Source organism: Gavialis gangeticus, unplaced genomic scaffold, assembly GCF_001723915.1.
Source record: "Gavialis gangeticus isolate Ggan-Ray unplaced genomic scaffold, GavGan_comp1, whole genome shotgun sequence".
Taxonomy (NCBI): Eukaryota; Metazoa; Chordata; order Crocodylia; family Gavialidae; genus Gavialis; species Gavialis gangeticus.
The window spans coordinates 63,962,186-63,973,086 of record NW_017729022.1 but is presented as its reverse complement, the minus strand read 5'-3'; positions in this window follow the sequence as shown (position 1 = coordinate 63,973,086).

Here is a 10,901-nt window from a genome sequence, read left to right as displayed (position 1 = left end):
GACAAAGCCATGGTTTCCCATGTTTTTCTCTTTTAAAGGAGAATCCATTTTTAAAGTTTGTTGATCCACTTTTAAAGTTTGTTCTCAAACCTTTCATATATTCTTGTGACCCACTTTTGGGTTGTGACCCACGGGTTGAAAAATGCTCCTTTGGAGAGATGCCTTATAAAGTCACCAGGAGTATGACCACCTCAGGAAGCTGCTGGGCACGGTGATGCTCCAGTTCCTCATGGCTGGTGTATCCCTAAGTGCCCTCCCTTCCCATGACTCCTCTCTGATGTCTGGCTCTCTGCTTCTAGCCCCCATAGCAACAGGGAAGGGTCAGCTTTCCTAAACCCTAGCTCTAATGCCAGTGGTGATGTAACAGATTGCTCCCTTTGGGGCCAAAGCAGAGCCCTTCTCTGCGACGGGGACTGTGCAGGATTGGCACTGCCAGATGGAAGCACACATACTCATGCTGTGGGTTACAGTTATTTATTTATTGTCTAGCTATGCCCCGGGGCTCTGGGGTGGGACCTCATTGTCTTCTTGCCTTGGCCCTTCTTGTCTGTGATCTAGAGAGACAGTATTGTCCTCAGGATTGTGGAGCTGGATTTTAGCACTGCCATTTACTCAGCTGTGGACAAGAAGCATGCTTCTGTCTGTCAGACAGGGAGCTGCTCTGTCTCCTTCAGGGCTGAGAGTTAGCAGGACCTGGACAGGTCTCTCCCACGGCTGCTAGCCAGCACCTCTAGCTGAAGGCCATCTCCTACCACATTTCAGGGGCTAAATTGGGTGGCTTTTATGCCACAATGTCCAGCATAAATATATTTGTGCATCCCACTCATTTGTCTGATCACAACCATGTAGAGACAAAGCATCTCTCCCTCTCTACTACCTGTGCTTCTAATGCCAAATTGTCACAAGACCTGAATTTCATCCAGCCATTTGCTGTGTCCTGGGAATGCTGACAGCAGCAGAAGCTCTCAGCTGAGCCCCAGAGACAAAGGCAGGATGTTGGGAAACTTTAGATTCAACTGTTCCACTAACAGAGGAGCCCAGTTGGTCTGTGGACTGTGTTTTAAGTGTCCTCGAATGGGCCCCCTGGATCTTCACAGCAGCCACAAAGGTGGGAATTTGAAATGGGTTCATCAACTGCTGACTTGCTGGAAGGAGGTGTGTCTCAAGCTTGTTTCACCAGCTGACTGACACTGATTCTCCCACAAGTATTTCTTTGGGATTGGAAAGAGAGACTGGGGACGGGGGAGACCAGAAGAGTCAATGTCTCTGGCTGCCAGGTGCTTATCTGATTGATGCCTGATTGTACAGGGACTCACAAAGCAGATGTTCCCTTCTGCACTACTTTGTACCTGCCTGAAGTCTGCCAGGTGCCAGAAATGAAAGAGCTGCACCAGGGGCTGCTCTGCCTGGCTAGTGAGGTGCTTACTACCTGGGTGCTCCTGTGCAGTAGCCCAACACCAGTCCATGAGGAAAGCAACTGATGGGCTGCCCTGGGATTTTATGCTTATACCTGGGATCTCATTAATCCTGACTTTCCCCTGGTGGTGCTGGGAGTAGGAGCTGCCCCTCAGCTGTCACAGGCCAGTAGTTATCTGAGAACAGCAATGTGTGTGACTTGCAGAACGGGACACCTGTGTCCCTCTGTTCCAGTTTCAAGATATTATCCATGGCCTTAGCAAATCAGCGGAAAGCCAAGCTGGGCCCCTCAGTGCATTCTGATTAAATGTACTGTCTTACTTCCTGCTGCATTTCTGGTAACCTATTTTTTACTCTGTGATGATATTATTGCTAGGCAGTTTTTCACCTGGACATGAGATTTCTCTCAGTGAACCAGGAGGGAGCCATGGCTCACCCATGCCAAATCCATCTATTTCTAATGTTTATGCCTTTGGGACTAGACTAATGCTGATGTATTTCTATTGAGTTATAATGCTTGGATTGGTTCAAAGATGAATAGGTTCCTTAGGCACCACCATCCCCGTACACAGCGGCACACCTCAGTGGTGCCCCCTGTCTGGGACACTGTGCTCTGAGTCTTGAACCCTCCTCCCACCCCTCAAGGAGCTGACCTTCTGGTGCCAGGTGCTTTCCCTGTTTGTCAGCCTATGATGCTGTTAACATCTCCATTTCTATCAGGGTGACAGTACTTCATGCCTGTTTGCAAGTGAAGAAATGTTTATCTTCTGCCTGAAGCCATTGGACCAAGAACACTGGCTCTTGGCAAATCAGCCATCCCCCCCCCACCATTGCCCCAGCTTCTGTGACGGGGCACTTCTGAGATTGAAGGAGACTTGGGATCCAAACCACATATGATGAAGACCTGGGAGGGCACTGGGGAGAAGATGCACAGCTGCCAGCAGAACCAGGGCCAGCTTCTCCCTGGGTCTTCTTAAGGGCTTAAGTTGCTAACTTCCTCCTGGCTCCAGTGTTGTGGCACTGACTGGTGTGTCTGGTCATTTCCCCATGAAGCAGATTCAAAGGCACATTGCACATATTTTTTGGTTCTCCTAGGTTGTGTCCTGTTTTTCTGGCTTTGCCTTTACCTGAGGGGAGGCCAGGGTCCCCTCGAACTGGTGTATATGGTGATAGCTTCCCATCTCTAGGCTGTTCAGTGGCTGCTCTGCTTTCCTGGCCTGGAAGTCTCTCTCTTTTGATCTTCTCTACCATACAAGATAGATGGGCTATGACTCCTTTGTTTCTGGCACTGGTGACCTATGTGCATATAGGGGATGGGAGGCTCTGGATTTCCTTCTCTCAGTGTCCTTTCCAATGCCTAGAGACTTCTGCAATGTCCCTAGCTTCACTAATAGTTTCCCAGTCTATGTTTCCTGGGAGAGTTATTGGCCTTTAACCTGCTTTTCTTTTCTCAGGCTCTCTAGGAGTACATTTTCTGCTTCTCTGTTGACCAAGCTGTCAACTGATGCTGCCCAGATCAGACCACAGGAAGCTTGTTCCAGGTCTCCCAGCTCAGATGAGTCCAGTCAGGCTTTTGGAGAAGGTCCTCTCTGGACTCCAGGCAGCGCTCCCTCAGCTGGTGGCTCTGTAGCTGCAGGGAGTTTTCACAGGGACCGCTCCAGGGGAAATCTGTGCTCCCCTTGTTGATTTGTCCCTCCAGCTGTGGATGGGATGTATACATAACCAAGCAAATTGATGTCCTTGGCAGGATCTCCTAGAGGTTCCTTTTGCAACCAAGAGGAAGGTACTCCAATGTCTGTGTGCTGGTGCAGAAATTCTTCTTCACCCACTATCCTGTCCTCGATATGTCTTGGAAACCGCATTCATCCGTGGGTGACTGCTCCCAACCTGGAGGATGCCATATAAGCTTCCTTTCCAGAAGTGCCCAGGCAACATGCAGTGGAAGGTCTTGCAAGGCATCAAGGCTCCTGCTTCCTTTGTGAGCTGTGCCACCCCTGAGGTGTTGGCATGGTGCCCCTTCTGTTCTGCCTCTGGTATTCTCTTTCATTTTAACTCAACTGCCCCTGTCTGATTCTTGTCTTTGCTCTTTGTGGTAGCTTTTCAGTGGTTTGAGACAGCATTTTTTCCCTAGCCTCCTCTATTCTAGGAGCAGGAAACAGTGTCCATACATGGCCTTTTTCCTGCTAGGCCAGGTTTTTTACTAGGTCAGGCTAAACAAGCCATTTGGAAATCCTACCAGGGCGGTGTAGCAGGAACAGAAGGATGTGATGTGCTGGGATTGTTCCATGCACTGGCAGGGTCCAACTGGAGATTGATGACACCTTTTCCAAGCTGACATGCAATCTGGATACCTTTTGGTTGACCTGATATGTTAATAGTGCTGACTGATGAACCAAACTCCCTGTCCCATCCGCCTATTACCTTACCAGGTTCAGTTGTGATATGATCCAGGTTCTTTGCCCTTACTCCTTTGCTTGGAAAACCATTCCAAAAAGTATTCCTCTCATAGTTGGAAATCTCCTAATTTCCTATCTGAGTTTATCCATAGCTCTTCTGTAGCCAGTTGGTAATGGTTTTCAGCCTGAAAAGCACTTGGTATAGCTATCTGGAAGTCCTCTGTGGCACTGGTGTCCTGAAGTAGGGAGTTTTCTGTTGACAGCTGCTGGTGAACAGGGAGAAGAGCAAGCTTAAGGACACTGAACAGGAAGAGGTCTCACAGTAAGGGCCTCTGTGCTGCCATCTATGGGTGATCAAGCCCAAAGGAGCATGTGGTCCAGGCCTCTTTTGCATTTCAGGATTGGGGAAGCATGGGAGTTTTGGGCTAAAATACAGGGGGGAACATGAATTTTGGGGAATAATGAAAGGAAGGGACAATTGCATGCAATGCACATGGTGTGAAGTGTCACCCTGAGTTTCATCTGGAGAGACTGGATAACAGAGCCCAGGCAAAACTAGAGACAAAGACAACTCTTGCTAGGTGCGTTTCTATGGCAGCAAGGGCTCAGTTACAGGTTTTGTATGCTCCTAATGCCTTTCTGGAGGCTGAGATGGCATGGAAGTGACAGGCAATGCAGAAGCAGTGCAGTGGCAGCAAGTGGAGCAGAGGCAGCATAGAAGTAGCTTTGAGGGACAAGCAGAGCTGAGAGGCTTGGCCTGAAGCCACAGGGAGCAGCAGCCTTGTTGAAGGCTTCCTGGTCCAGCCTCTCCCAGAGCTTGCATCACTAAGGTTGGTGTTAGTGGCAAGGCTCGTGCCCCTCATGGACAAGAGAAGGATCCACCCAGAGCTTGGACTCTGTAGTGATGACAGGATTCAGTAAACACAGGCAGATGTGAATGAGAAGAATGAAATGAACTTTGTTGTGGAGCAGTAGGCAACCTCTGTCTTTATCGAACTAGCTAGCTGCAGCCTAATGGAGGGACTATGTCCCAATGTCCAACTCCCTCCATCTCCTGTTAGGGAGCATCACTAAACTATAACTTCTGCTGCTACACACTCTAACAACTTAGGCCTACAGACTGAGTGGGATGGAGAGGAGGAGGGAAGTGGCTAATAAAGTGCTTCATTATTCACTCCCAGCTGTGAGGAGGGAGGAGTCCTAAGATTATTGCCAAGATGCCCTGGGGGCAGGAGTTTTAACCTACATTGCATTGTTATTAATTGCTGGTTTCCCCAGATTTATTCTGTGCTTCCCTTTGCCCCAGTAAGGTTTTTTTTGTTTTAAATCCTTAGATTCGATACATGCAAGTGGGCAAGTATGATTCATTATCAAACATCAAGTATTTTGTTTCCTGGGTTTCAAGGGGAGACTTGAGCTGATCTCAGGTTTTCTTCAGCTACTCAGGCACACCAGAGGTAACTGAACCTGACCTCTTTGGCAGCCAACAAAACCTGGCAGAAGGCTGACAGACAGCAGGGAAGAAGGACCCCCAGCCTAGGCGGGAAAAGGTGAAGGCTTACAGAACAGCCATTGATGGATGGGATTACAGGAATGAGAGGGCTTGTCTGCATGCAGCAATTTCACTGCAAGGTTTCCATCAATATGGTTACACTGGTGTAACTAAGCCTATTGTGCATGTGCACATACAGTACAAACCACAGTGTGTTGGAAGCCCAGCATACGCACAGGGCTGGGCTACATTGATTGCAATGCCTTACTGTGCAGGGCTGTATCCCAAGGTGCTTTTCTTTGCTTAGTCTGGGCAATTTTCATGGCTAATTGCAGGATGGTTCCCAGAGGCCTAGAATAGCTGTGGCTGGGAAAGGCAAATGATCCATCCTGCTGTATTCCAGAAGCCACCTGGGCCTCGCTCCTCTACAGGGGTTAGGCACCTCAGTACAACTATGAATCTAACATCTATTAGAAGAGACCTGACTAGATTCAGTCAATTTCCCAGCCTCCAGCAAGAGATAGTTTGAATTTCCTCTGCCTGTTCCAGTGCCTATGTATTTGTGTATTTTCCAGTCATGTTTTAAATACAATGTGCCTGCCCTTTTCTTAAGAATCAACTCTACAAGCATATTCCTTCTTCTTTGCTGCCTTCAGGAAAATATCCTTGCCTCTCAGCTTTGATGTTCCATTTCTTCCTGCCATCGCTAGACTTTTAATGCAAACCCTGCCAGGTTTTCCTGGTCTAAGGCACTCCAGTGCTCGTCAAGACTTGAGCTTTTGCAGTTGTAGCCTGTTGCCATATCTTTCCCTTTCAGTGTTTCTTGGCTGAGCTATTCATGTTAGTTTTTCCTCAGACATCAGTCACCGCAGCTTCCTGATCATTTTGATTGCTCTTCTCCAAACTCCTTCAAATACACTGCTAGCTCTCTGGGGCCAAGCTGAGATGCAAACTACCAGGAGTGGACATACCATGGACTTCCATAGAGAGACTGTTATACCTTCTGCCCTTCAACCCTGAGACTTAATGAATCCAATGGAGCAAACAGACTCTTTGCCAGACCATTTTGCTGTCCAGTGTTGTGTAGGTTGGACAGAAGGGCTGCTTTGGGCAGGACAACACTTTCTGACCATCTTGAGCTCTTTAGTGATAGGAATTGCTCAGAGAGAAGAGACAGATTGTGAAAGAAACAGCTGGGTAGGCCTCCATCTGGCAGGGGTATGGCCAAGACATGGATGACTGGAACATGAACCAAGAGAGTCACAACCCAGGGGATCAGAAATGGGCAAAGTCAGGAACAGACAAGGCAGGCCCAGGCGGCCAGGCCCATGTAGCTAACTGGGGCCAACTGGAAGTAGTTAGGCTGCTGGCAGACAGGCCCACCCAGGTAACCAGAGCCAGCTGGGGCCAATCTGGCTTGCCTGTTGCCTTGACTCCTGACCCCATCACAGTCCAGACAACATCAGGCTAGGTACTTCAGGCAGACTCAGCTTCAATCACAGTACTGGGACAATGGGCTCAGGGAGTCAAAGGATCCATTTAAAATCCCAAGATAAATGCTGGGGCCTGTGGCCAGACGCAGCATCTCTCTGGCAAAGAGCAGGGCTGTGTAAGCACAGCAGGCTCACTGCCACTCACAGCAGTCGGAGCCTTTGGAGGTCATTTGAATGTTTCATCAGGTCCCAAGGTGGCTGACAAGTCAGGCTCTATTTCCCCTTGTTTAAGCACTTTCTGTCAGCTCTTCTATGCCCAGCTCAGCTCCTCACGGTGGCAGAGAGGGATGAAGAGGTGAGGAGGACATGCCCACAAGCACCGCTCCAAGGTGAAAGCCACCCATCTCAGCCTTCTATGTGATCACAGGCAAATGGGAAGGAGAAGCAGTGCCCCCTCCACACTTTCCTCACCCCACCTTCTCCCTTCACCAAGCAGACATTAATATTCTGCACGAGTCTGCCCAGTCTGACCCATCTCCCCAGGGCCTCTGCTGCTGTCTGGCAGGCCTGGGCTGGGAAAGGAGCCCCATGCTTCATCTGGTGATGCTTGAGGATGAGCAGAGCAGACAGCAGGTGTGTCTGTGCTCAGCCAGGCAGGAGGAGAGGAGGTGCCCACTGCCAGATGCATGTGATGGGTGAGGTGTACTAGTTTGTATTACACGTATCACCACTTTTTCCTGGCAGGCTCTTGTATACAAGCTCTGTCTCTCTCTGCTTTCACAGAGAGGGGCAGAGAGACCACAGGCAAGATAGCATCTTGCCCTGTTCCTTGGGGAGCTTAGCACCATTCAGACCTCCTGCTTGAGGATCTTGAGGGTTAACTACCCTCTGGGTGATGCCAGCATCCACTTCCTCAGGAGGGTTTCCATGACTGCCCTGCAGCCTGATGGCTGATGAGTTCCCTGGATCCCTGACCCTGTAGCTGTCAGAAGCCACACGTTGCCAGAACATCTATTCACTGGTGATGCCCCTGAGAATGGCCCCTCGCTGAATCACCCCATCCCTGACTTGAACTGCAGGCCCAGGGTGCCTGAACTCATGTCGGGAAAAGAGACTGTGAGTGACATGGCAAGGTAGACCTTCATTACAGCCAGGGCACCAAACCGGGCACTGGGCAGCAGAGGCTTCAGGCACTGTGCTGGAGCAGAGGCTCCAGTCCATGGTGCTGGAGGCAGGGGAATCAATCTTACCATCCTGATGTTACAGGCCAGGTCCAGCCTGGCAACCACGCAATGCCCTATCACTGCTATCAAGTGTGTGCCCCATCTCCATTCCCCCTGCACTCATACAGAGTCTTCCACCTTTGTACCATCAGCTCCCCTTCTGCCATCCCCCCTGCTCACCGCGCAGTGGCCCTAAAAGGGGGGCAGTACTCTCACTGAGCCAGTGTGGCAACACAGCCCTGGAAGCCTGTAATTAGGCTTAATTACCTAAATCATAGCTTCATCCTGTCGGCTCCTGCCTCTCAGTGCTCAACAGACAGTGTCAAAATAGCAATTATCTCCCTGGCTGCCACTTGAGAGAGCAGGAGAGGCGGGAGATGCAGGAGGACAAGTGGACGATTGTGAAATAGCAATGAGAGAGAGTAAAGCTGGGGTAAACTGAGTCAGCAGCTCAGTTCCTCTCCAGGCAGGAAGGTCGTGAAAGGCTGCAACCTGTTCTCCTTGCCATGCCAACACCACCTCTTTGGAGAGGAGACAGAGGGACCTTCCTAAAAGGACATGAGCACAGTAGAAGAAACCTCACCCGACAGGTGCTAGACACATTGCTTGAGTGGAAGGTGCCCAAATGCTATGGTGATGTGCACCATATGGGAACCTGACTAAATTTCATAAGGGGGTGGGTGAGAGGGGAACATTTGCTCTGGTTGTGGTGGCAGTTAGAGCAGCACACTCCAGGTCTCTCCCTGGCTCTGCTACTGAACCTGCTGGAGGAAATTGGGCAGGAGGCCTCTCCTTCATCTGAGGACTGGAGGATGAACAGGGCATGCAGCAAATATGCCTGAGGGGTAGATATGTTTGCCTCTCTTTGTGTCTCACTTTGCCTGTTTGTAAAATAGAAGGTAACAATATTTCCCTGCCTCACAGGGCACCACAAGGCCTGTAGCAGGTAATGTACCTTGTGCATATCTGACATGAGCTGGAACAGCTCCACTGCCGTTAATGGAGTTGCACTTGCTTATACTGGATTTGGCCCCAGTGCTTGTAAAGGGATTTTTGCTCCTTGGCTAGGTGCTAGAGAAGTACAAAATGCAGTACTATCAACTTCCATACTGCTTCTTCAGCGGCAGGGCTGGCCTCCTGTGGCGGCCATCAATGCAGGGCATGGAATCAGCCATGCCAGTCTTCTTATCCCCTGGGTCCAGACTTGGAGTCCAACCCTGATGCTGGCAAAGCATTCCTACAGTTAACCTCTCCATTGGAAATACCACCATGCTCTCCTATTCCCTGGTGTGACTCCCTGGAGTTCATTAGGAAGCCCCACCTATTTACAGAGGCTGAGCATCTGGGTCTCCATGGGCAGCATGCGGGTTGAGGCATGCACTCCTGCTCCATCCCTCCTTCCCTCTTCCAGGGCTGGCTCTAATCAGCCAAGACCCTGGAGCAGCAAAACTGTAAGGGGAGGAGAGTGCTCAGGAACTGCTTGTGTGGGGTGGTGGGGAGGGACTTTGCCATTCTGCCCAGGCTAGCAGAAGGTCCCAAACTAGCTCTGTCATGCCCATTTCCTCTCCCTTGTTTCCCAACCCTCCTCCTGTGATTCCTTCCCGGCCATGCAAGATGTCCTTAGCTCTCGTCCCGTGTCATTATTCAGACCCCATCTGTCCCTTGTGCCCAGGGCAGCAACTCCATCTCCTCTCCTTTCTGGAGCTGGAAAGAGATGAGTGGGACAAGGCATTCGGCTGGAAAATTGGGTGCAGGATCTGTAATGAATTCTTAATGATGCCCTTTCCGGCTATGTATATAGAAAGACATGTTTGAAAGCTAGGCTTTTTTGTTTTTTTGTAAGGGTTCCTTCGGTTTAGTTGCTTAAAAAAAATGATGCTTTGGATTCATTTTCTAAAGCCATGTTGACCAGGCTCTGCTATACTCCCGGCATGGCACTTACTGTAACAAAAGCAAACCTGCATTGGCTCAGCTACTCTATCTCCAACCCCCATCCAGCATTACTGTAACCTAGGGAAAGCCAACCTTTTTGACAGGCATGCCACAAATTAGCTCTGCACCCTCTGAGTGCCACTTTGATACCCTTCTTCTGCCCAATCTGTGGCTGTTTTCTGCTCCCTACTCTGTGCTCCCTGCCTGATTTGCTGCTCTTTTTTCTGCTCCCTGCCTGTGCTCCTTGCCAGATCTACCACTTTGCCTTCTGCTTCCTGCCCTACCCACTGCTGTGGTGCCTCCCTGATGTGATCTGATCATAGACATTCCTGAGGTGCCCCAGGGATTCTGATATATCACTGGGAATTGGGGGCTAAAGCCACACTCACAGATGTTCAACAAGCTGATGCCTCAATGCAATTCTATTGTCTCACAAGACAGACAAATAACTGGGAACCAAACCCCAATTTGCTGAGTCCTACTTGAGTGCTTGATCACAAAACTAGCTCCTTCATCATCTCTCCATAAGCTCTTCATTTCCTCCACCCCCACAGTCCTCTGATTCCCAAATCTTCTAGTCTCTAGGTACTCTTGGTACTAAAGGATTTTTCTCTCTTCTTTCTCTCCATATTTACACTACTAACTTACTAGGGCAGAAGTTAGCTGTACAGGTAGTTTACTGCCAGGAGTGATCCTCCTTCCTCAGCTGAAGCTGGATATTGTTGTACACTTGTTCTGCATTCACATGCCCAAGCTCTAGCAAACCAAGGACTGTGTGCATAGTTCTTCTCAGACCAGAGCTCTGTTCTCTAGGTCAGTGGTCTCCAAAGTGGGGTGCGCAAGACGATCCATTGGGGTGCAGGAAGAAAATACTAGAACTTCTATTTATATGCATATTTATATAAATATACATATATTGGGGGTGCATGCTCAAAAATGTTTTACTGATAGGGGTGCATGTTATATAAATATACATATACTGGGGGTTCGTGCTCAAAATTTTTTTTAC